Source organism: Chlorocebus sabaeus, chromosome 10 (genome assembly GCF_047675955.1).
Source record: "Chlorocebus sabaeus isolate Y175 chromosome 10, mChlSab1.0.hap1, whole genome shotgun sequence".
In the NCBI taxonomy this organism is placed as follows: Eukaryota; Metazoa; Chordata; class Mammalia; order Primates; family Cercopithecidae; genus Chlorocebus; species Chlorocebus sabaeus.
In genome coordinates this window covers 86350475-86373842 of record NC_132913.1, presented here as the reverse complement: position 1 = coordinate 86373842, position 23368 = coordinate 86350475, and positions in this window count along the sequence as shown.

Genomic DNA, 23368 nt, shown 5'->3' with positions numbered 1-23368 from the left:
ATTGGTCTGTAATTTAGTTTTTAGCAATGATTATTGTCTGGTTTTGATGTAACTATTATGATGGCCTCATAAAATTAGTTGAGAACTGGTCCCACTTCCTTTCATTTCTTAAAGAGTTTGTGTGACACTGGTGTAATTTTTCCTTAGCTCATTGATAGAATTCACTAGCGAGGTCACTTGGGCTTCTAGTGTTCTTTATAGGAAGGTTTTTAATCATGAGTTTCATTTTTATATTAGATAGAAGACTATTCAGATTTTCTATTTTCTTGTAGCACTTTTGAACACAAATTTTTGTTTTTTAAAAATTCATTTTATCTAGATTGGTGAATTTATTAGCATCATATTGTTTAGAATTATTTTTATCTTTTTAGTATCTGGTAGATTTTTTTTTTATTGCTAATGTTTATTTTATTTCTTTTCCCCCACTATCAGAGGGTCAAGCTAGAGGTTTACCTTGCTTAAAAATTTTTCAGTTATTTGGATCTGTATGCTGATATTTTTCATGAATCAAAGTTGGAAAAAAATTAGCTATTAGTTCTTCATTTTTTTCTACCCCATCCTCTCTCTCACCTCTCCTTTTCTGGCTGCAATCACATGTATTAGACTTCTTGAAACTCACATACATTGGATGCTTTTGATGCATTGTTCAATTTTTTCTAATTTTCTTTTCTTTCTGTGCTTTGTTTTATCTTTAAGTTTACTGATATATTCTTTCATTCTGTTCAATCAGCTATTAATCCCATACAATTTTATTTTATTTAATATACTATATTTTTTCAGTTGCATTATTTATATTTTTTGTAACTTTTCAAAATTGCTTCTAAAATTTCCCATAGTTTCACCCATTATGTAGTATGCCCTATACACCGTAACATATTAATCACAGTTATTTTAACTTCCTTGTCCATTTGTTGGTAAATTTCTTTTAACTGACTTTTCCCTTGACTACAGGTCATATTTTCCTAGATATTTTTGTTATATTTTGGATATTCTGGTCAATGCATTGTTGAGATGTTGGATTTGTTATTTTTCTCTGAAGAGTGTTAATTTATATTCTAGTATGCAACTAAATTATTGGCAGGTTATTTCAATAAGTGGAGGCTTGGTTTCTCTTTTGGGGGGTAGGTCTATTTTTTGTATTTTCCTTAGTCCTAGAGGGAATTCCTTAGTTTTGGGAGGTAGTTTTTCTCTGAGGCATGACTCTTCTGGGATTTCAATAAAAAGACCAAGGTGTTTATCAAGAACGTCTGACTTAGAAGGATGTGCATCCAAATATCCCTTTTTCCTGTGTTGGGCAGCAGCTGAAAATTCTGGTTACATCTTTCAGACTTCCAGATATTGTTTTCCCATTGAACTCTTTGGAGTTTCAACTGTGCACAGCTTAGGGATCTTTCAGGATTTGGAGGCAATTTACTTGCAATTTTAAAGCTTTCCATTTTCACTCTTTCTTTCTAAAATGTCTCCCAGTTTTACAACTTTTCCAGAAGTACCATTCACCTTTTTCAGACTCTTTATACCTAAAAGACTGCACGTTTCTGCTTTATTTCTAGACACCATGTGCAGTGTGGACCTGAGTAGTTAACTCAGATGATAAGCTTATTAAACATATATTTCATTTAATATGGTTCCATTTTTTCAAGGGTCAAACCCCCTTCAATTTCTACCTTCTCCCTATTACCTTCAACATTTTAAAAATATTTTGTATGGAGTTTATAAGTGATATCTGCAAGAAGACTAGTGTTATATAAGCTACCAAAACTGAAACTCCAAAGAAGCATTTTGTTTGTTTATCCTTGGTAATTTCGCTATATCTGTATCTATAATTAATTACAACCATGTATCACTTCATGATGGGAATATGTTCTGAGAAGTGTGTCATTAGGTGATTTAGTCATTGTGTGAATATCATAGAGTGTACTTACATAAACCTGGTGTAGCCTACTAAAAACCTAGGCTACGTGATGTAGCCTATTGCTCCCAGCGGCAAATCTGTCGATGTACTGAATATTCTAGGCAATTGTAACACAATGGTAGGTATTTGCATATCTAAACATTGTTAAACATAAGATACAATAAAAGTGTGGTTTAAAAGATAAAAAATGGTACGTCTAGGATACATACCATGAATGGAGTTTGTAGGACTGAAAGTTGATCTGGGTGAGTCAGTGAGTCAGTGGTGAATGAATATGAAGGCCTAGGACATTACTGTGCACTATTGGAGACTTTATAAACACTGTACACATAGGCTACACTAAGTGTATAGAATTTTTTCTTCAGTAATAAATAACTTACTATAACTTTTTCACTTTATATTTAAGTTTTTTAAACTTTCTGACGTTTTTGTAATAATACTTAGTTTTGTATAACACTTATTTTGTGTAGCTATATAAAAATATTTTTTTCTTTATATCCATATTCTGTAAGTTTTATTTTTCTATTTCTATTTTTATTTTCCACTTAAATTTTTTTTTTTTTGGTAAACACACACACACACACACACACACACACACACACGTACAACATTAGCCTAGGCCTACATCATTGATATCACTGTCTTCTACCTCAGCATCCCCATTTCATGGGGAATAACCTGCATGCAGCTGTCATCTCCTGTGATAGCAATGATTTTTTCTGAAATGCCTCCTGAAAGACCTTCCTGAGGCTGTTTCACAGTTAACTTTTTAAAAAAGGATTAGGAGTATACTCGTTTTTTAAAATTTTATTTTTATTTCAATAGCTTTGGGGGTACAGGTGGTTTTGGTTACATAAATAAGTTCTTTCGTGGTGATTTCTGAGATTTTGGTACAAACTTTCACCTGAGCGGAGTACAGGCAATCTGTAGTCTTTTATCCCTCACTCCCCTCCCACTCTTATTCTCCTCAGTTCCCAAAGTCCATATCATTCTTATGTCTTTGCAACCTTGTAGCTTAGCTCTTACTTTTAAGTGAGAACCTAGGATATTTGGTTTTTCCATTCCTGAGTTACTTAGAATAATGGGTTCCAGCTCCATCCAAGTTGCTGCAGAAGACATTTCATTCCTTTTTATGGCCGAATAGTATTCCACAGTGAATACATACTGCATTTTCTTTATCCACTCCTTGGTTGATGGGCACTTAGGTTGGTTCCATATCCCTACAAGTGCAAATTGTGATGCTATAAACATGTGTGTGCATATGTCGTTTTCATATGACTTTTCCTTTGGGTAGGTGCCCAGTGGTGGGATTGCTGGATGGAATGGTAATTCTACGTGTAGTTCTTTAAGGAATCTCCATACTGTTTTCCATGGTGGTTGTACTAGTGGAATGTACTCTAAAATAAGGATTAAAAGTATAGTATAGTAAATACATAAACTAGTAACATAGTCATTTATTACCATTATCAAGTATTATGTACTGTACATAATTGTATGTGCTATACTTTAATATGACTGGCAGCACAGTAGGTTTGTTTACACTAGCATCACCACAAACATGTGAGTAATGCACTGGGCTACAAGGTTATGGCTAAGAAATCATTAGGTGATAGAAATTTTTCAGCTCCATAATAATTTTATGGGACCACCATTGTATGTGTGGTCCATTGTTGACACGGGACATGACAGTGTTTATGTTTATATTTAACTAAATGGCCTTTAATAATTTCCAGGGTATATAAATGAACTCTTTATCATGACACCATAAAGAGGACTTCCTCATTTGTCCTTGCAGATTTGGATTTATTAAGATTGTGATAAAATGTCTCTCTTGGTTTTATCTAAAGCTGAGTTTATCATTTCTTTCCAAAGCATGCTTTTTCTCTCATGTTTCTTATTTCAGTAATTAGTACCCAGTCACTTAACCCAGAAACCAGAGATTCATCCTTATATTTTCTCCTTTCTTTAATCCTAACATCCAAGAGGCAGTAAGAGCAAGAACTTAGAGCATAGGTTCTGCCTGGCTTTCATCCCTGCTCTTCCTACTACTAGTTGCATGGTCTTGTATTAAACTCACATAAAGTGCTTAGACTAATTCCTGGTATGTAATAAGAGCTAACTAAATGTCCTATTTATTACCACAAATAAAAAATAAATCAATAAGTCAATCATAAATCATTACTTATCATCATTTGAATCTTTCAATTTCTTTGCCACCTCCCAGTCTAAATCCCTACTCCCACCTAAATTGCTGGAACAACCACCTAATTATTCTTCTCCATTTCTGCTCCCCAACTCCAACTCATTTCCCATCCTACTGCCAGACAGAGCTTTTCAAAATGAACTTATCATGTTACTCTGCTATGTAATACCCGTCAGTAGCTTCCATTTGCTTTCAGTATAAATTCCCATGTAAATCCTTACCGTATAATCCTTACCATATATAAGAGTGTCATATAGCCTCTGTTTTCCTACCAGACCCCTTATTCCAATAGTCTCCTCTCTTGTTTCCACATTCCACCCACATTGTTGTTGTTGCTGCTTTCTTTCTTTTTTTTCAATCATTGTTCCTAGAACTCCCCGATTTCCTATTCATTTTAGGACACTTGCACTCATAGACTCTCTCAAGTTTCACCTTCACTGTTCCCTCATCAGAGTAAGCTATTTTTAACCCTCCCTTTGAATACAACGTGGTTCAACTGATCTAAAACTTGTTTTTTGAGAAGGTTAATAAAATTGATGTCTTTAACTAGACTGACCAAAGAAAAAGATAAAAGATGCAAACCACCAATATAGAAATGAAAGAGGGAACTGCAGATCATGAAGTCAGTAAAAGGATAATAAAGAAATTTTATAAGAAACTTCATGGCAATACATTTGACAAATTGGATGAATTGAACAAATTTCTTTATAAACTCTCTCTCTTTTTTTAAATTAACCTTCTTTAAAAAAATGTTTTTATTTCCATAGGTTTTTGGGAATAGGTGGTATTTAGTGATTTGTGAGATTTTTGTGCACCCATCACCAAGCAGTGCAGGCTGAACCCAATTTGTAGTCTTTTATCCCTCACCCACTTCCAACCCTTTCCCCCATCCTCAAAGTCCCTTGTGTACAAACACAAATTCTGAAGTCTTAAGGATTTTCTCAAGAAAAACAACATGAATAGTCTTATATCTATTTATAAAATCAAGTTCATAGTAAAATTTTTTCAACAAAGAATTCTCCCATCCCAGATGGTATCACTGTCAAGTATTTAAAGAAGTAATATTATTCTTCCACCGACTCTTCCATAAAAGACTGGAGCTGAGAACACTTTCCAGTTCATCCTATGAGGTTTGCATAGTTTCAGAAAGGAAATGTGCTATAATCATTATCTTTATTCTTCCTCATGTAATATGTGTTTTTTTCTGACGGCCTTCAAGATTTTCACTTTATCTTTGTTTTTCAGCTGTTAGAATATGATGTGCCCAAGTGAAGGGTTTTTAAGTGGTGGTAGGGTGGTGATTCTTAGTGTTCTCTGAGCTTCTTGGATCTGCAGTCTGATGTTTTTATTATTTTTTGAAAATGTTGGCCATTATTTCTTCAATTATTTCTCATTCCCTATTCTTTCTTGTGTACACTGGGATTCCAATTACACATGTGTTAGACCTCTCGATATTGTTTCATAGCTCTTAGATGTTCTGTTCTGTATTTTTAATTATTTTTTCCTTCAACATTTCAGATTGGGTAACTTGTATTTAGTCATCTTTAAGTTCATTAATTTTTTTCCTCCATGGGCTTGGCAGTGTTAAATCTATTGAGAAACCTGTCAAAGTAATTCTTTATCACTTATGATTTTTCATTGTTGCATTTCTATTTGGGTCTCTCTATTAGTTTTCATCACTCTGCTAAAATTTCCCATTTGCCCATGCATGTTGTCCACATTTTCCACTAGAACTTTTAACACAATAATTTATTTTAAATTCTTTGTCTGATTGTTTCAACAATTGAGTCATATCTCCTTTGCTTCTTAACAGTGGTTTTTTTTTTTTTTTTTTATAGTCTTATAATTTTTGGTTGATTGAAACCAGGCATTGTGTTTAGGACAATAGAGACTCTGGTAAATTGTATTTATGCCTGAGTAATGGGCATGCCTGTCTATTGTTGTGGTGTGGTGCATTAAGTGAGTGTAGTCAGAAGTTGAAAGGGGTTTGTTTGTTTTGCTGTGGTTACCTTCATTGTATTACAGTCTTCAAATTTCCTCCCGGGCTATCTTGTAGTTAAGTTGGGGGTTGAATCTTTAGGATATTTCTCAATGATCATGTTCCACCTCAACTTTTGGTCTTCCCTAGGAGCCCACACCTTTGAGTAGGTTTTCTCTCTGTCCTTGCCCTTCCCTCAGTGGTAGACTATTGTAACTTGATACTTAATGCTAGCTAGCCTGGTGTTGGGGCTGAGGTAAAGGGACCTTTCCTGATGTCCTCTTTTTAGTCCCAGTCTTAGGCAGGCCCTGTGAACCTGGGTCTCAAAAGTGGAAACTTCCAGATGATTCTGCCCCTCTTTTGCATGATATCCATACTCCATACTATCCATATGATAACCTTATACCTTTGGTAGATCTTTTGGGAAAAAAGTTTTCTGCCTTTCCCTCAGTCAAAAGAGATCTTGAATGGTCAGAGCCCAGGATGGTTTCTTCCTCCTTTCCCAGTGGTACAAGTTTTTGGTTTTGTTTTCCTGTCTGCTTTTCCTAGCTGCAGTTGGGCTCTACCTGTGCCCTGCCTTTTCCCCACACTCTTAAGGCATTTATTCAGTAAGAGAGATAGGGGGAAAGGATCTAGGTGGGGCTTTTTGCCTCTCCTGCAGTGGAGGCTACCCCTCCCCTCTCCCAAGCACATAGGCCAAGCGAAGTTTTCTGTGGCCTCCCACCCTTCCCCTTTGGCATTATACTCTCATTAGTACATGATGATCGTGGTGGAGAAGAGCCTGTAAAGTGTTATAAACATTCTTTATGTCTGTGGCTGCCAGGGGCTGTTATACTTTCAGGTAAGTTCACACTGAGCCGTTAGCAATTCATCAACAACTTTAATCTAAAATCTTTTTATTCCTTTGTGTGGCATCTTATTTTCCTCCCATACTCAACTCCACGTGGCCAGGGCTTATGTTTGACTCTCCTCACAGGCATCTGTCTTTTTTAAACTTTAAGCCTGGTTTGTTACCTTGAGAACTTAGCTCTCTTATGTTCAAGAAAAGTTAAATGATTTTTCTGAAAGATTTAAAGAGCAGCTATAGCCCTCCTCGTCAGTCTGTTTTTTAGGTATTATGCAATGAAAAGAACATGTTTTTATGTCCATGGAACTTTCAAGTTTTCATATTTTCCCCAATTTTTTCCATTTCCTTTCTTATTTTCCCCTTTGATTCTTTTTCATTATTTTCCACATTTCTTCCCCCACTAAATGTCCTTGGCTTGTCCTTTTATTTCCTAGCCCTTTTATCTGTGTAGTTTTCTTAATACCAGTGGTTCTTTTCTTTGAGTCTATGCCTTTGTCATTATTCTTTTTTGATTTTCTTTAAATACTCCTCCTGTCTTTTATTTTTTTCTCATATGTTGTGTCTTTCCCATAGTGGGGAAAGAATTTATAAAAGGGAACTTAGGATTTACCTGGTAGATATTTAAAATTGCATTTTAATCTTTAATGTAAAAGATCTCTAATTATTGAGTGCCTGATATGTCTCTAGATAACTTCATGAACTTTAAGTGTCTCCAAATATGTTCCATCTGTTTTGAGTCCTGCTGCATTTGTTGGGTTGTATTTCCAGAAGGCTGTTAGACTTTTGAACTTGGAATTTCAAGTACCTCAAGTCTCATATGTCCAAAACAACGTTGATCTCATTCTTTCTAAGTTTGTTCTATCATTCTAGTCACCATGTTAGAATCTTCATGGTCATTATCATCTCTTCACTCAAATTCCTTATCATAGCAATTCTTTTAAATTTCCTTTGAATCTGCCTATATTGCTGTTACCTCACTCCCCAAGTATATGAGTCCATTTTCACATTGCTGATAAAGACACACCTGAGACTGGGTAATTTATAAAGAAAAAGAGGGTGAATGGACTCACAGTTCCATGTGGCTGGGGAGGCCTCACAATCATGATGGAAGACAAAGGCACATCTTACATGGCAGCAGACAAGAGAGAATGAGAACCAAGTAAAAGGGGTTTCCTCTCATAAAACCATCAGATCTCAGGAGACTTATTCACTATCAGGAGAACAGTATGGGAGAAACTACCCCTGTGATTCAATTGTCTCCCACCAGGTCCCTCCCATAACTCGTGGAAATTATGAGAGCTACAATTCAAGATGAGATTTGGGTGGGGACACAGCCAAACCATATCACCAAGTTCATCATTTCTTCTTAATATTATTCATATCTCCCTACCGAGATTTCTGTAACAGAATTAAGGTCACTGGAGTTTCTGCATTGCCAGATCTACTGGTTCACAATCTTCATTCTCCTTAAGCATTGGTCAGCATTTGGCATTATTCTTCATAACAAGCACTTGAACAGTCAAATAACATTATGTAAAAAATATTTACCGTGACTTACACCATTGTCTCCCCCTGCTACAAGATCTTACCATGTACTGTCCCCTGTGTTTACAATGTTCTTATGTTCTTTCCACTCCTCACCTTTGCCACTCCCCACTATTCTCCCCTTCTTAATCCTCAGTCATTAGTAGAGATCTTTGCATATAGTTGATGTTTAATAATGCTTATTAAATAAATGAATAACTAATATTCCAGCCAAACTGCAGTAGTTTTAAAATTTTGTATTTAGAAGCAAAAACATCTTTATGAAAGAAATCTTACTTGGAACCCTAACACATAAATAAGAAAAGGTAGAGCATTCTAGTTACAGCTTGTAGAGAGGGTGCTGGAGATGGGGTAAGCACACGGGTGGGGAGTGGTGAGCACACAGGAAACTTGAGTCTCAGAAGCCTGCTAAATCCTTGGTTAAGCGCCAAGATTTCTCCTTTCCCTGGACCCCAACACAGCTTGGAAGAATCAGGGGGCTCCCCAGAAAGCAGCTGGAACACCTCTGCTCCAGGCAATTATTCTGAAAAAAATTGAGGTGGGAGATGTGTGTGTGTGTGTGTGAGATACATCCCTGTTGACCCAATAGTGAATTCAGGAAGCTTTAATCAAAATGAGGGCAGTCATCATTCTCAGACATATTTCTATGTTGGCTCTTAAATACCTAAATTGCTTGTTTAGTCAACAGAGAAGATCCTTTCCCTCTTGCCAGTTCTTGTTTTATACCTCCTTGGTCAGAAGCACTTAAAGGGCAAATGTATAAATGATTACTGAGAGTAATTTCCTATTCTGCATGCAAAACAAAGCAAATATCTTGTGAAATGGCATTGTTTTGGGGCAGTAATATACATATTGTAGCCTTTCATTAATTCCTTTTCATTTATGCACTTCACTCTGTGCAGGTGACTGACAGTTGATTTAAAATACGTATTACTTTAGCTGGTAAGCATACATAAAATCACTAAGTCAAATTTGCCACGAACATCAACTCGGAAAAGTTAAATATGTGGACAGTCACCAAGGACAAAAGGCCAGCACATTTCCTTATATTTTCTCTTCTTGAGTTTTTGCTAAGCGACGAATTCTTCCTACTTTAAACACAACTGTGAAGTTTCTGTTGGAGTCAGTTCTCATTTTTAATGGCTGCTTCTTTGTGCATCAGAGGAATCAAAGTCAATTTTTATAGGAAAAGAAGTGTTTAAAAACCTCTTTTAAAAAGGTACATGGAAATCAACAGTGTATTTTATAACAAAAATAATCAATGGGCTTCTTGTGTTTTTTGTGTATCTTGCCTGAGCCACCACATTTTACTTCTGACAAGACTCTTTGGCAGGACTTTGTTCTGTGAAAAAGGGGGTGCCAGTATTCACATATTGACAAACTGTGAAATGTCCTTTTCATCCCTAGTTTTCTTCCAATGTCACTGCCTCTCTTTTTTACCTTCGTAAAGTTAAAACTTCTGAAACTTCATTGCATAGAATGTGAAGTTAGGTCAATAAATGTGTTTGTAAAAATCAATAAAAGGAAAAGATGATTTCTCCTCTCTACTTATTAGCTATACTTTGTGGTGGCCCAGGTATCAATAAGGTTCTAAGTATACTAGGGCTTGCAAACCTGTTCTTAGTGAATGAACCAGTGAAGACGAGAATGTTAATTTAATGTGAGTTACTGTGGACCAACATCACTCTGTTAAACAAGTGCTGGACATACTTACTTTGCAGTAAAGCACAAGCTCTATTTAACTTCCCATGTGCTAGACACTGTGCTAGGTTCTGGACTTATAGAAATGAAACACCACCACTGCCTTTTGAGCACTCGTAATTCACTGCTGGGAGAGAGGGGTGGGCAGATAAGCTTTTTCAGGGCAGCGTGGCAGGTACTATGCCAGAGATCATGCACAGGATGCTACTGGTTAGGATTAGTCCAGGATGTGCAGGGTTCCAGGGATATATTTGCCTAGAGACCAGTCTGTATAAGCAATTTGATTTAAAAGTATATTATAAAATCTTGGGCCCAGATGAGGGGTATTGATTTACTGATGAAAACTTAGAATAGCAGGTAGAGAAGTACTTAGATATTTGTTTTTGGTCTAATCAGTACACTTGAGGATTCTTTGTAGTGGCCAGGCACCATTGCTTCATGTTCTTTATTGTTCAATGTGCCATTTCCAGAGAATTTTATATTTTCCCACCATGAGGAAAAGATTGCTACATTGTTATTACTCACAATGCCATGGCCCTTAGGGACCTTTTTGTATTAAAATGAAATAAAATGGATCTTTTGTCCTCTGTAGGTCGCTAATATCAATTATTTAATGATACTTTCAGTAGAACTCAGGATGCTGTATTAACTTTCAGGCCACTTGTGAAGACTGACTTTCCAAAAGTGATTTCTGTGACTCACTGATGATGACCACAACTTTAAGTCTTACCCCACAATTTGCAGGAAAATGTGAATGATAATTCATTTTCTGATCATGTAAATTTTACTGCTCCGAATGTCATAGTATAAACAGAACAACACATCTTCCAAACATATCTTCTCTTTAGGCTACAATCACTGCATTTTTAGAATATGCTCTCTCTTCAATGTTGATTACACCTATGCCTTCTGTACATCTTTACTAGCGAGGCAAAGAGGAGCAAGAGCCCACTGGCAGAATGAGAAGAGTGATCCTGTTAGGGCAAGGAATTCCCATTCCTCATGTTCTTTATTCAGCATGCTTAAGAGGACTCAAAAGACCATGATGGCAACACATTGATTGGAAGCAAGAGAGGACGTCAATGAGAAGAACCTGTTAACTTTGCAAAATGATGGAAGTCCTCAGAGGAGATAGGTTCAGCCACTCTTGCAGAAGTATCTGACACAGGTTATGAAAGTCTGGAGATGGAATGACCTCCTTGGGTCCAGGAGTTGGGGGAGGAGAGCACATTGAATAAAGGATTCCTGCTGCCATCTCCACCACCTTCAGGTGGTATAGACTATAGGTAGCACTACGATTAGAACAGAGGTGAGTGAGAACAGAAATAAGAGTCCACACAGAAGGCTCTAGCACAAGGGTTGATGGTGGATACTCAGAATCTCAGAGACCTGAGCTTGACTTGGGTCCTGACTGACAGTCCTCCCCAGTCATCATGCCAGTAATATCTGGTTGCAAAATCTCATGCTATCCTGTAGGAAAAAATATTGCACTGGTCAGTAAGAACAATTTGTCCAGTAGGCCACCCTCCTGCAAACAGAACTCAGCCATGAGGTCACACAGAATTCCTCAGGACATGTGGTTTATCCTCTCCATGGGGTAGTGGATGAGACAGTGCCCTTAAGAAAAACAATGGGAACCAGGGCACACACATATTCAACTTCAGGCTTGAGACTTTGCACCCAAAGGGTATTGCTGACCCTAGCTCATCTCAGGTCCTGGAAGGTAATTTAGAAAATCTCAAAGAAGACAGTCTTACTCTTACACAGCACGGGATCCCTGAGGCATAGGGGCTGGGATGTAACCCTGATTGCCTAAATTTAGTGTCATGTTGATTGATACAAAGACAAAGAGGTAGGCATTCAATCATCCTGGAGAAAAAGGAGACAACATAAGCTTTCTGAAGAGGTCCTGTTTTAGTTGTCTCTTGAAGGGTGGTATTGCATTAGGTTGCTAGACAAGGGAGAAAAAGTATTGCAAGCAGAGAGGACAACAGGTAATAAAGCATAGAGACTGTGAAGCTGCATGTTACATTTGGGAAGTTGTAAGTAAATCATTGTAGCTGTAGTGAAGAGGTCATGTAGGGCTTTGTTATTCCAGGTGTGGTCTGCAGTAGCTCACCAGTAGCATCAATATCATTTGGGGGCTTACTGAAATGCAGAATTTCAGGTCCCACCCTAGGCTTATAAGCCAGAGCCAGGATTTGCATTTTAACAAGATCCTACTCCCCTTCATTCATATGAAATTGGATGCTTGAGAAGCTTCGCAGTTCCCTAAAATGCAAATGTAGTAGTGAACTGGAGCCAGATGCTAGAGTTTAGATTTTACTCTGTAGCTAAGAACAACTCATTGTATTTCAAGCAAAGCATTAAGATGATCATATTCTGCTTTCAGAAGACTTGAGTAGCAACCATGTGAAGAGAACTGCAGAAGGATATGCTGGGGGAGTGAGATGATGGAGAAAACTACTGCATGGCCTAGGCAAGGCAAGAGGAGACGATGAATTATGGCAGTGAGATGGAAAGTGCGAATGCTATTTAGCAAACAGAATTGCAAAACATGTCGGCATGTGGGTGAGGTAGATTGAAGAGACTAGGACGATATGCAAGAATCTTAGTAACTGGGCAGATAACCATGAGAAAGCGTATGTAAGATGAACAGATTTTTGTGGAAGAAGATGAAGACTTTGAGGTGTGTGAGGGACATTTAAGAAGAAATGTTCGGAAGACATTATGTGTATGAGGACAGGGCTCAGAGAAGATTGTAGGCTGAAGTTCAAATTTGGAAATCATCAGCATGCAGGTGGCAATTAATATCAAGGCAGAGGATGAGGTCACAAGAAAGAAGAGAATCGTGGTTTAGAATGAAGCATTGGACAATACTAAGATTTACTGGTAAATAAAAAACAAATCTGCAAGAAAGAGTTCAGAAAAGTAGGAGAAAAACTAGAAAAGACTGGACACAGGAATCAGGGGAAAGTTTTCAAAGAGGTGTCAATATAATCAAACACTGCAGCAAGGTCAATGAGGAAGAGCTAAAGGAGTCTTGAAATTGGTTCATGGAGACACTGGAGAGCACTGTTCCAGTGGCGTACTAGGAATGGGAAGTGGTATGTGTGCATTAAGAGAAATGGGAAGGCTGTGAGAGCAGTATAGATTAACTCGAAAATAGTGGCCTTCAAAATGTGGTTCCTTAATCATTAGCATCAGCATCCTCATGTTCCAGGAAATACAAACTGCAGAACAGCAAAGAAAAAACCTTTAGAATTGTGAAATCTTTGTATTTTTAAAAGTTAAGATTTTTATTTGCAGAAGGCTGCACTTCCTTTAGTGTATAGTTTTGTTGAAATATAAATAAAATTATATTGTATTTATATTTATTAAAATTTATTTATATAAATATAATTTTTATAGTTATATAATATATAGTTATATTTATATAATTTTATTTATATTTTCATATGTATATATGAATATATAATATATAATACGAAAACATACAAATCAAAAGTTTATAGCTGAATGAATTTTCACGAAGAAAGCACACCTCTGTAAGTGCACCAGGATCAGGAAGAATATTATTGGCACCTGCAGAAGTCACCTTCATCTCTCTCATTCTCGAGGGTACAGTACAATGACTTCTAATACCATGGATTAGTTTTGCCTGTAGAACAGGCAACATGTAGAACATACTTGTTTGTAACTAGTTCAATATTACATTTGTTAGAGTTATTCTTGCTGTATTTGGTTTTAGTTTGTTCATTTTCTTTGGTGTATAGTATGCCATCATATGTATATTCTATAACATTTGAATGGACATTTGCATGCTGTCCAGTTTGGGGCTATTACAAATATTAGGTTGGTGCAAAATTAATTGTGGTTTTTTGCCATTAAGAGTAATTTGCACCAACCTAATAGTGCTGCTACTAACATCCCTGTGAATGTCTTTTGGTAAATATATGTCTATATTCCAGGGAGATATATAGAATTCTGGAATTCTAGATCATAGGATAATGTATATCTGCTCTGCTCATCTTAGTCGATACTATCAATTTTTAAAGTGGTTGTATCAATTTACACTACTACCAGCAGAATATAGGACTTCTAGTTTCTGTGTATCCTTACCCACACTTAAAACTGTTTATTTTTCTCAAATGGCCCTGCTGGTTAGAATGCAGTGGCATTGGATGTCCCCAGTAACTTGTGAAGTTGATCCTGCTTTTCTATTTTACTTGACCATTTGTGTATCTTCTTTGAAGTTTCTGTTTAAAGTGTTTTGCCCACTGTTCTATTGGATTATGTGCCTCTTTTCCTACAGGGCCTGGGTTTTTCAATTTCTAAAATCTTAACTTTCTATACCTTAGAACATGTACTTTATTGCTAAGCAATATGTGTCAACAAATAGCAGACCGATAAGCTACCTGACTGAGGTTTAGTCCCCTTAAACAAAGGCTAACTGACAATCTAAAATACGGCGGTAGCAACAACAACAATGCTAAAAAATGGTGGAAGCTACAATTTAATATATTCTTACGCTATATGAAACACTGCTATTTTCTGAGAGAAACATCCTGATATGATGGAAAAAAAAAAACATAGGGGGAACGTTGATGGTTAGAAGAGACAAAAACAATCACATTTACTCCTAGGAAAACTGAAAGCCACATATGGACACACACACAAAGAATATGGGATTATTTAAATCTCAATGTCAATTTTTAAAAGGTCATTATTATGGGAAATCAGATAAACAGCATTATTTAAGTTTTCAAGTAATGAATGAACCCATGTTGTCCCCAATTTACTAATTATCTTCTTGCATCATAGCTTAATTGTTCCCTAATGAATGCCTTGCCATTTTCAAATATTGATTAATTACATTTAAAAATTCATAATTTTCTGACTTCTTTGTGTAGATTGGTTTAGATACACAGACTCCAGTTACACATTCTGGGTGGGGCACCCCCAAATCTAATAAGGACATTGTTAATAAAACTATTACACAACCCATGCTAATTCTGGGAAGAGATGCAGGAAAGAATTACAAACTCAGTGAATGAAAAACAATCTCCTACATTTACATGTTTATCCTTGTATTTTTTATGTTAAAGGCCAACGAAAAAGAGACAAAAAATCTGGCTTGATAATTGCTTTCAGCTCCCTTTACACTCAATATGTTTAGCTCCTTGCACTGGAGTGTCATCAACTGCTGAAGGGCCATACTATTTTAGATTTGCAGCTCTATTTTCTCCTAGTTGTATAAAGGCATTGTTTTTAATTAAAAAAAATTTTCATTTTAGGGACTTAGATTCCTGTCCTCTAATCTGTCTGAGTTGTCTCGGTCTAGTTTGCACGGAACCCACTTATACTTGCTCATTTTTAGGCCATTAGTGGGTACTATTTTCTATATTATATTACCAGCACTCTGGAGGGTAAAGGCCATCCAATCCATGTTCTCCATGATTTTGAAACAGGGACTGAGCACATCTGCCTCTGTGGGTTAAGCACACATTCTGAACTTGGCCTTGACCTCATTAGCACATAGTCCAAATCACTGAATTCCCATTAATGACTGACCAGTTGATTCACTGATGACTAATTTATCCAGTATTTCCTTGTTTGCTGGCCTCAGGTTTGAATTCATAAGCCCTCTGGAGAGAAAAATAATTATTGAAACTAGATTCCCTCTTTCTTTCTTTTCAACATCATTATCAATTCTTTCTAGAGAGTACTCCTGAGCACCACTTTTGAGTTCAGCAGACACTGGCTTGAATCCTTCCTCTGCTATACACTTAGCAGCAGTGCAACCTGGGATAGGTTAGTCAAAGAAATTGAGCCTCAAGAAGGCTCTGCATATGGGGGAAGAGTGTAAATTTGTTAATATGTGCAGAACACTTGGTGCAATGTCTTTCATGCGGTAAACACTAAAAAAAGGTGGATAGCAAGACTGTTATTATGCTTATACTCACAATAACCTTGGAATAAAATTACAGCCCTTTAAAAATGGAACAGAGCAGAAAGATAATGTGTAGAAAGAATTTGAGGTCCAGAGACATAAAGTGACTTTTTCAAGGTTACATAGTTTATGAATAGCAGAACTGAGACTGAAACCAAAATTTTCTGATTCCTGGACCAAAGCCCTTCCCATCTCAGCAGATGGCTTTCCTACGTAATACGACTGAGGTCTCCCATAGTTAGAAGCAACACCCAAAGCTTATGCTATTAAATAAAGAAGATATAACAGACAAGTTGAATGCTATGTTAAAATACAGCTTCCTGCAAGGGATCTGAGAGGCAAGGCTAGATTAGATGAAAGGTCAAAGAGATGCCTGTTTTGTGGGGCCTCAAGCACAAGAGAGCCTAAAAATAGAGACAGGGTGATTTAAAACGCCACTTATGGAAGTAATTAATTAATTTCATGGAAATGTCCATATCACTGCCAATGGCCACCATCTGATTACAACTAATTATCTTTCATAAAATATAGATATTCTTTCCGTGGGTTTTTGTTTGTTTGTTTTCAGAAATTTTGCTGGAGACATGCCACTGTACTCATTTCTACTGTGGTTTGCTCCCTGGGAGCAACCGAGTTGAATCTCCAATCCCTAGTAAAACAAAATTGACATTTTTCTTCCAGTTTCTAATTTCCCAGCACAATAGTGGACAGAGATGTATGCATTTAGCCTGGAATTAAACCCTGAGAGACTCTAACTAGCACCCTAACTTGGGAAATTGTCTCATGGATGCTGAATGGCAAAAGGTCAGAGACAGAGTATAAGACTGTGGATGGGTTTGTTATGTAATAGCAATGTGATGCACAGTTAATACTTTACTGGTATTTCTTAGATCACCAATATAAATATTTTAGATAGTTGATGTTTGTGGAAATGTGTACTTACTGAGTATACTGAATTGTATGATTGGCACACACATTCTTTAACATCTTGAACACGTATTAAAATATAAGTTAAAATACCTGTTTTTACTGTTCTTTTTTTCTTTATAATGTCATATGTATTTTTTATTTTTTCAGCTTTATTTATTATATATATGTATATATGTATGTGTTTTTATTTCTTCTGAAAAATAAAAAGTGGGATACATGTGCAGAACGTGCAGGTTTGTTACATAGGTATATGTGTGCCATGGTGGTTTGCTGCACCTATTGGCCCATCCTCTAAGTTCCCTCCCCTCAACCCGTACCCTCAACCAGGCCCCAGTGTGTGTTGTTCCCTTCTCTGTGTCCATGTGTTCTTATTGTTGAACTCTTACTTATTAGTGAGAACATGCGGTGTTTGGTTTCCTGCTCCTGTGTTAGTTTGCTGAGGATGATGGCTTTCATCTTCGACCATGTCCCTGCAAAGGACATGATCTTATTCACTTTTATGACTGCATAATATTCCATGGTGTATATGTGCCACATTTTCTTTATCCAGTCTATCATTGATGGACATTTGGGTTGGTTCCACGTCTTTGCTATTGTAAATAGTGCTGCAATAAACATGTGTGTGCATGTGTCTTTAGAGTAGAATGATTCATATTCCTTTGGGTATATACCCAGTAATGTGATTGCTGAGTCAAGTGGTATTTCTGGTTCTAGATCCTTGAGGATTGCCATACTGTCTTCCACAATGGTTGAACTAATTTACATTCCCACCAACAGTGTAAAAGCGTTTCTATTTCTCCACAGCCTCGCCAGTATCTATCGTTTCATGACTTTTTAAATATCACCATTCTGATTGGTGTGAGATGGTATCTCATCATGGTTGTGATTTGCATTTCTCTGATGATCAATGATGTTGAGCTTTTATTTCCCCATGTTTGTTGGCTGTGTAAATGTCTTCTTTTGAGAGTGTCTGTTCATATCCTTTGCCCACTTTTTGATGTTTTTTTTTTTCTTGTAAATATGTTTAAGTTCCTTGTAAATTCTGGATATTTGACCTTCATCAGATGGGTAGTTTGCAAAACTTTTCTCCCATTCTGTAGATTGCTTGTTCACTCTGATGATAGTTTCTTTTGCTCTGCAGAAGCTCTTTAGTTTAATTAGATCTCATTTGTCAACTTTGGCTTTTGTTGCAATGGTTTTTGGCATGTTTGTCATGAAGTCTTTGCCAATACTATATTCTGAATGGTATTGCCTAGGTTTTCGTCTAGGGTTTTTATGGTTTTGGGTTTTACATTTAAGTCTTTAATCCATCTTGAGCTAATTTTTGTATAAGGTGTAAGGAGGGGTCCAATTTCAGTTTTCTGCATATGGCTAGCCATTTTTCCTAGCACCATTTACTGAATAGGAGATCCTTTCCCCATTGCTTGTTGCTGTCAGGTTTGTTGAAGATCAGATGGTTGTAGATGCATGGTGTTATTTCTGAGGTCTCTGTTCTGCTCCATTGGTCTCTATGTCTGTTTTGGTACCAGTACCATGCTGTTTTTGTTACTGTAGCCTTGTAGTATAGTTTGAAGTCAGGTAACGTGATGCCTCCAGATTTGTTCTTTCTGCTTAGGATTGTCTTGGCTATACGGGTTCTTTTTTTGGTTGCATATGAAATTTAAAGTAGTTTTTTCTAATTCTGTGAAGAAAGTCAATGGTAGTTTGATGGGAATAACATTGAATCTGTAAATTACTTTGGGCAGTATGGCTATTTTCACAATTTTGATTATTCCTATCAATGAGGATGGAATATTTCTCCATTTGTTTGTGTCCTCTCTTATTTCTTTCATTTGTAATGGTTTGTAGTCCTCCTTGAAAAGGTCCTTCACATCCCTTGTTAGCTGTATTTCTAGGTATTTTATTCTCTTTGTAGCAATTGTTCGTGAGAATTCATTCATGATTTGGCTCTCTGCTTGCCTATTGTTGGTGTAAAATAATGCTTGTGATTTTTACACGTTGATTTTGTATCCTGAGACTTTGCTGAAATTGCTTATCAGTTCAAGAAGTTTTCTGGCTGAGATGACGGGGTTTTCTAAATATAAAATCATGTCATCTGCAAACAGAGACAACTTGACTTCCTCTCTTCTTATTTGAATACGCTTTATTTCTTTCTCTTGCCTGATGGCCCTGACCAGAACTTCTAATACCATGTTGAATATGAGTGGTGAGAGAGGGCATCCTTGTCTTGTACCAGTTTTCAAAGAGAATGCTTCCAGCTTTTGCCCATTCAATATGATATTGGCTGTGTGTTTGTCATAAATAGCTCTTATTATTTTGAGATATGTTTCATCAATATGTACTTTACTGAGAGTTTTTAACACAAAGGGATGTTAAATTTTTTCTCAATCTATTGAAATAATCATGAAGCTTTTGCCTTTGGTTCTGTTCATGTGATGGATTATGTTTATTGATTTGTATATATTGAACCAGCCTTGTATCCCACGGATGAAGCCAACTTGATCATGGTGGATAGGTTTTTTGATGTGCTGCTGGATTAAGTTTGCCAGTATTTTATTGAAGATTTTTGCATTGATGTTCATCAGGGATATTGGCCTGAAGTCTTCTTTTTTTGTTGTGTCTCTTCCCAATTTTGGTATCAGGATGATGCTGGCTTCATAAAATGAGTTAGGGAGGAGTCCCTCCTTTTCAATTGTTTGGAATAGTTTCAGAAGGAATGGTACCAGCTCCTCTTTGTATTTCTGGTAGAATTCAGCTGTGAATCCATCTGGTCCTGGGCTTTTTTTGGTTGGTAGGCTATTAATTACTGCCTCAATTTTAGAGTTTGTTATTGATCTATTCAAGGATTCAACTTCTTCCTGGTTTAGTCTTGGTAGGCTGTATATGTCCAGAAATTTATTCATTTCTTCTAGATTTTCTAGTTTATCTGTGTAGACGTGTTTATACTATTCTCTGATGGTAGTTTGTATTTCCATGGAGTCAGTGGTGCTATCTATCCCCTTTATCATTTTGTATTGTGTCTATTTGATTCTTCTCTCTCTTCTTCTTTAATTAGTCTGATTAGTGGTCTATCTATTTGGTTAATTTTTTCAAAAAACCAGCTCCTGGATTCATTGATTTTGTGGGGTTTTTTTCCTGTCTCTGTCTCCTTCAATCTTCTCTGATCTTAATTATTTCTTGTCTTCTGCTAGCTTTTGTATTAGTTTGCTCTTGCCTCTCCAGCTCTTTTTATTGTGATGACAGGGTGTTGATTTGAGATCTTTCTAGCTTTCTGAAGTGGACATTTAGTGCTATAAATTTCCCTCTTAACACTGCTTTAGTTATGTTTCAGATATTCTGGTACACTGTCTCTTTGTTTTCATTGGTTTCAAAGAACTTCTTGATTTCTGCTTTAATTTGATTTTTTAGCCAGGAGTCATTCAGGAGCAGGTTGTTCAATTTCCATAAAATTGTGTGGTTTTGAGTGAATTCTTAATCCTGAGTTGTAATTTGATTGCACTGTGGTCGGAGAGACTGTTTGTTATGATTTCAGTTCTTTTGCATTTGCTGAGGAGTGTTTTACTTCCAATTATGTGGTCAATTTTAGAATAAGTGTCACATGGCACTGAAAATGTTGTATATTCTTTGATTTGGGATAGAGAGTTCTGTAGATGTCTACTAGGTCCACTTGATCAAGAGCTGAGTTCAAGTCCTGAACATCCTTGTTAATTTTCAGTCTGGTTGATTTAATACTGACAGTGGGGTGTTAAAGTCTCCCACTATTACTGTGTGGGAGTCTAAGTCTCTTTGTAAGTCTCTAAGGACTTGTTTCATGCATCTGGGTGCTCCTGTATTGGGTGCATACATATTTATAATAGTTAGCTCTTCTTGTTGAGTTGTTCCCTTTACCATTAGGTAATGACCTTCTTTGTCTGTTTTGATCTTTGTTGGTTTAAAGTCTGTTTTGTCAGAAATCAGGATTGCAACCCCTGCTTTTCTTTGCTTTTCATTTGCTTGGTAAATTTTCCTCCATCCATTTATTTTGAGTCTAAGTGTTTCTTTGCATGTAAGATGGGTCTCCTGAATACAGCACACCAATGGGTCTTGACTCCGTATCCAATTTGCCAGTCTGTGTCTTTTAATTGGGGCATTTAGCCCATTTACGTTTAAGGTTAGTATTGTTATGTGTGAATTGGATCCCATCATCATGATGCTATTTGGTTATTTTGCACAGTGGTTGATGCGGTTTGTTCATAGTGTCATTGGTCTTTATATTTTGGTGTGTTTTTGCAGTGACTAGTACTGGTTTTACCTTTCCATATTTAGTGCTTCTTTCAGGAGCTCTTGCAGGGCAGGTCTGGCGGTAATGGAATCACTCAGCATTTGCTTGCCTGGAAAGGATTTTATTTCTCCTTAACTTATGAAGCTTAGTTTGGCTGGATATAAAATTCTGGGTTGAAAATTCTTTTCTTTAGGAATGTTGAATATTGGCTTCTGATCTCTTCTGGCTTGTAGAGTTTCTGCTGAGAGGTCCACTGTTAGTCTGATAGGCTTCCCTTTGTAGGTGACCTGACCTTTCTCTCTGGCTGCCCTTAACAGTTTTTCCTTTATTTTGATCTTGGAAAATCTGAAGATTATGTATCTTGGGGTTGCTCTTCTCCTAGAGTATCTTAATGGTATTCTCTGTATTTCCTGAATTTGTATGTTGGCCTGTTTTCCTAGGTTGTGGAAGTTCTCCTGGATAATATCTTTAAGTGTGTTTTCCAGCTTGTTTCCATTCTCCCTGTCCGTTTCTGGTACTCCAATCAATCCTAGATTAGGTCTTTTTATGAAGTCTCATATTTCTTGGAGGCTTTGTTCATTCATTTTCATTCTTTTTTCTTTATTCTTGTCTTCATGTCTCATTTCAGTAGGTGATCTTCAAACTCTGATATCCTTTATTCTGCTTGGTCAATTTGGCTGTTAATACTTGTGTATGCTTCACAAAGTTCTCGTGCTGTTTTTCAGCTCCATCACATCATTTATTTCCTCTCTAAAATGGTTATTCTAGTTAGCAATTCCTGTAACGTTTTATGAAGGTTCTTAGGTTCTTTGCATTAGGTTAGAACATGCTCCTTTAGCTCATCATAGTTTTTTATTACCCATCTTCTGAAGCCTACTTCTGTCAGCTTGTCCATCTGATCCTCCTTCCAGTTCTGTACCCTTGATGGAGAGACATTGTGATCATTTGGAGGAGAAGAAGCACTCTAGCCCTTTGGGTTTTCAGCATTTTTCATTGATTCTTTCTCATTTTTGTGAGTTTGTCTAGTTTCAGTCTTTGAGACTGCTGACCCTTGGTTGGGGTTTTTGTGGGGGCCTAGTTTTGTTGTTGGTGTTGTCTCTTCCTGCTTGTCTGTTTTTCTTTCAATAGTCAGGTCCTTCTTCTGTAGGGCTGCTGCCATTTGCTGGGGGTTCACTTCAGGCCTTATTCATCTGATTTGCTCCTGTGCCTGGAGATGTCACTCAAGGAGGTTTGAGAACAGCAAAGATGGGTGCCTGTTCCTTCTTCTGGGACCTCTGATCTTGAGGGGCACCAACCTGATGCCAGTAGGATCACTCCTGTATAGTGTGTCTGACAACCCCCATTGGAGGGTCTCATTTGGGTGGCATGGGGAGCAGGACCCATTTAATGAAGCACTTTGTCCCTTGGTGGAGGGGGTGTGCTTTGCTGTGGGGAAACCCACTCGTCTGGGCTGCCCAGATTCCTCAGAACTACCAGGAGGAGAGGCTAAGTCTGCTGATCTGCAGAGACTGCAACCGCCCCTGCCCCTAGGGGCTCAGGCCCAGGGAGATCCAAATTCTGTCTCTGAGCCTCTGGCTGGAGTTATTGGAGATCCTGCAGGGAAGCCCTGCCCAATGAGGAAGGATGGGTCAGGGTTAGGCCTGAAGAGGCCCTCCAGCTGCAGACTGCCATAGCCAATGTATTGGGTTGTGGGGACAAGTCTTGGGATGAAGCTGTCCAGCTTCCTTGGCTCCAGCAGGGGAAGAGTGCAGCCTGGAGCTATAGAAATTGGTGCCTCCCTTCCCCAGCCCAGGGAGCTGAGCATGCCAGGTAGTTGTGAGTCCCAGTGCTGGCCTCCCCTCCCCGCAGCAGTTTGTCAGGCTTAAGCAGATTCCAGCTGAGAGACTGTAAGAATCTGCGCTTTCTAGGGTTAGGATGCTATGCCCCAGTGGTGTGGGTTCGCAGGTGGTCTCTTCCGATCTGTGCGTTGCACAGTTCCATGGAAAAAGTATAATTTCCCTGGCTGGGTAGCACGCTCACTCACTGCCTGCTTTGGTTG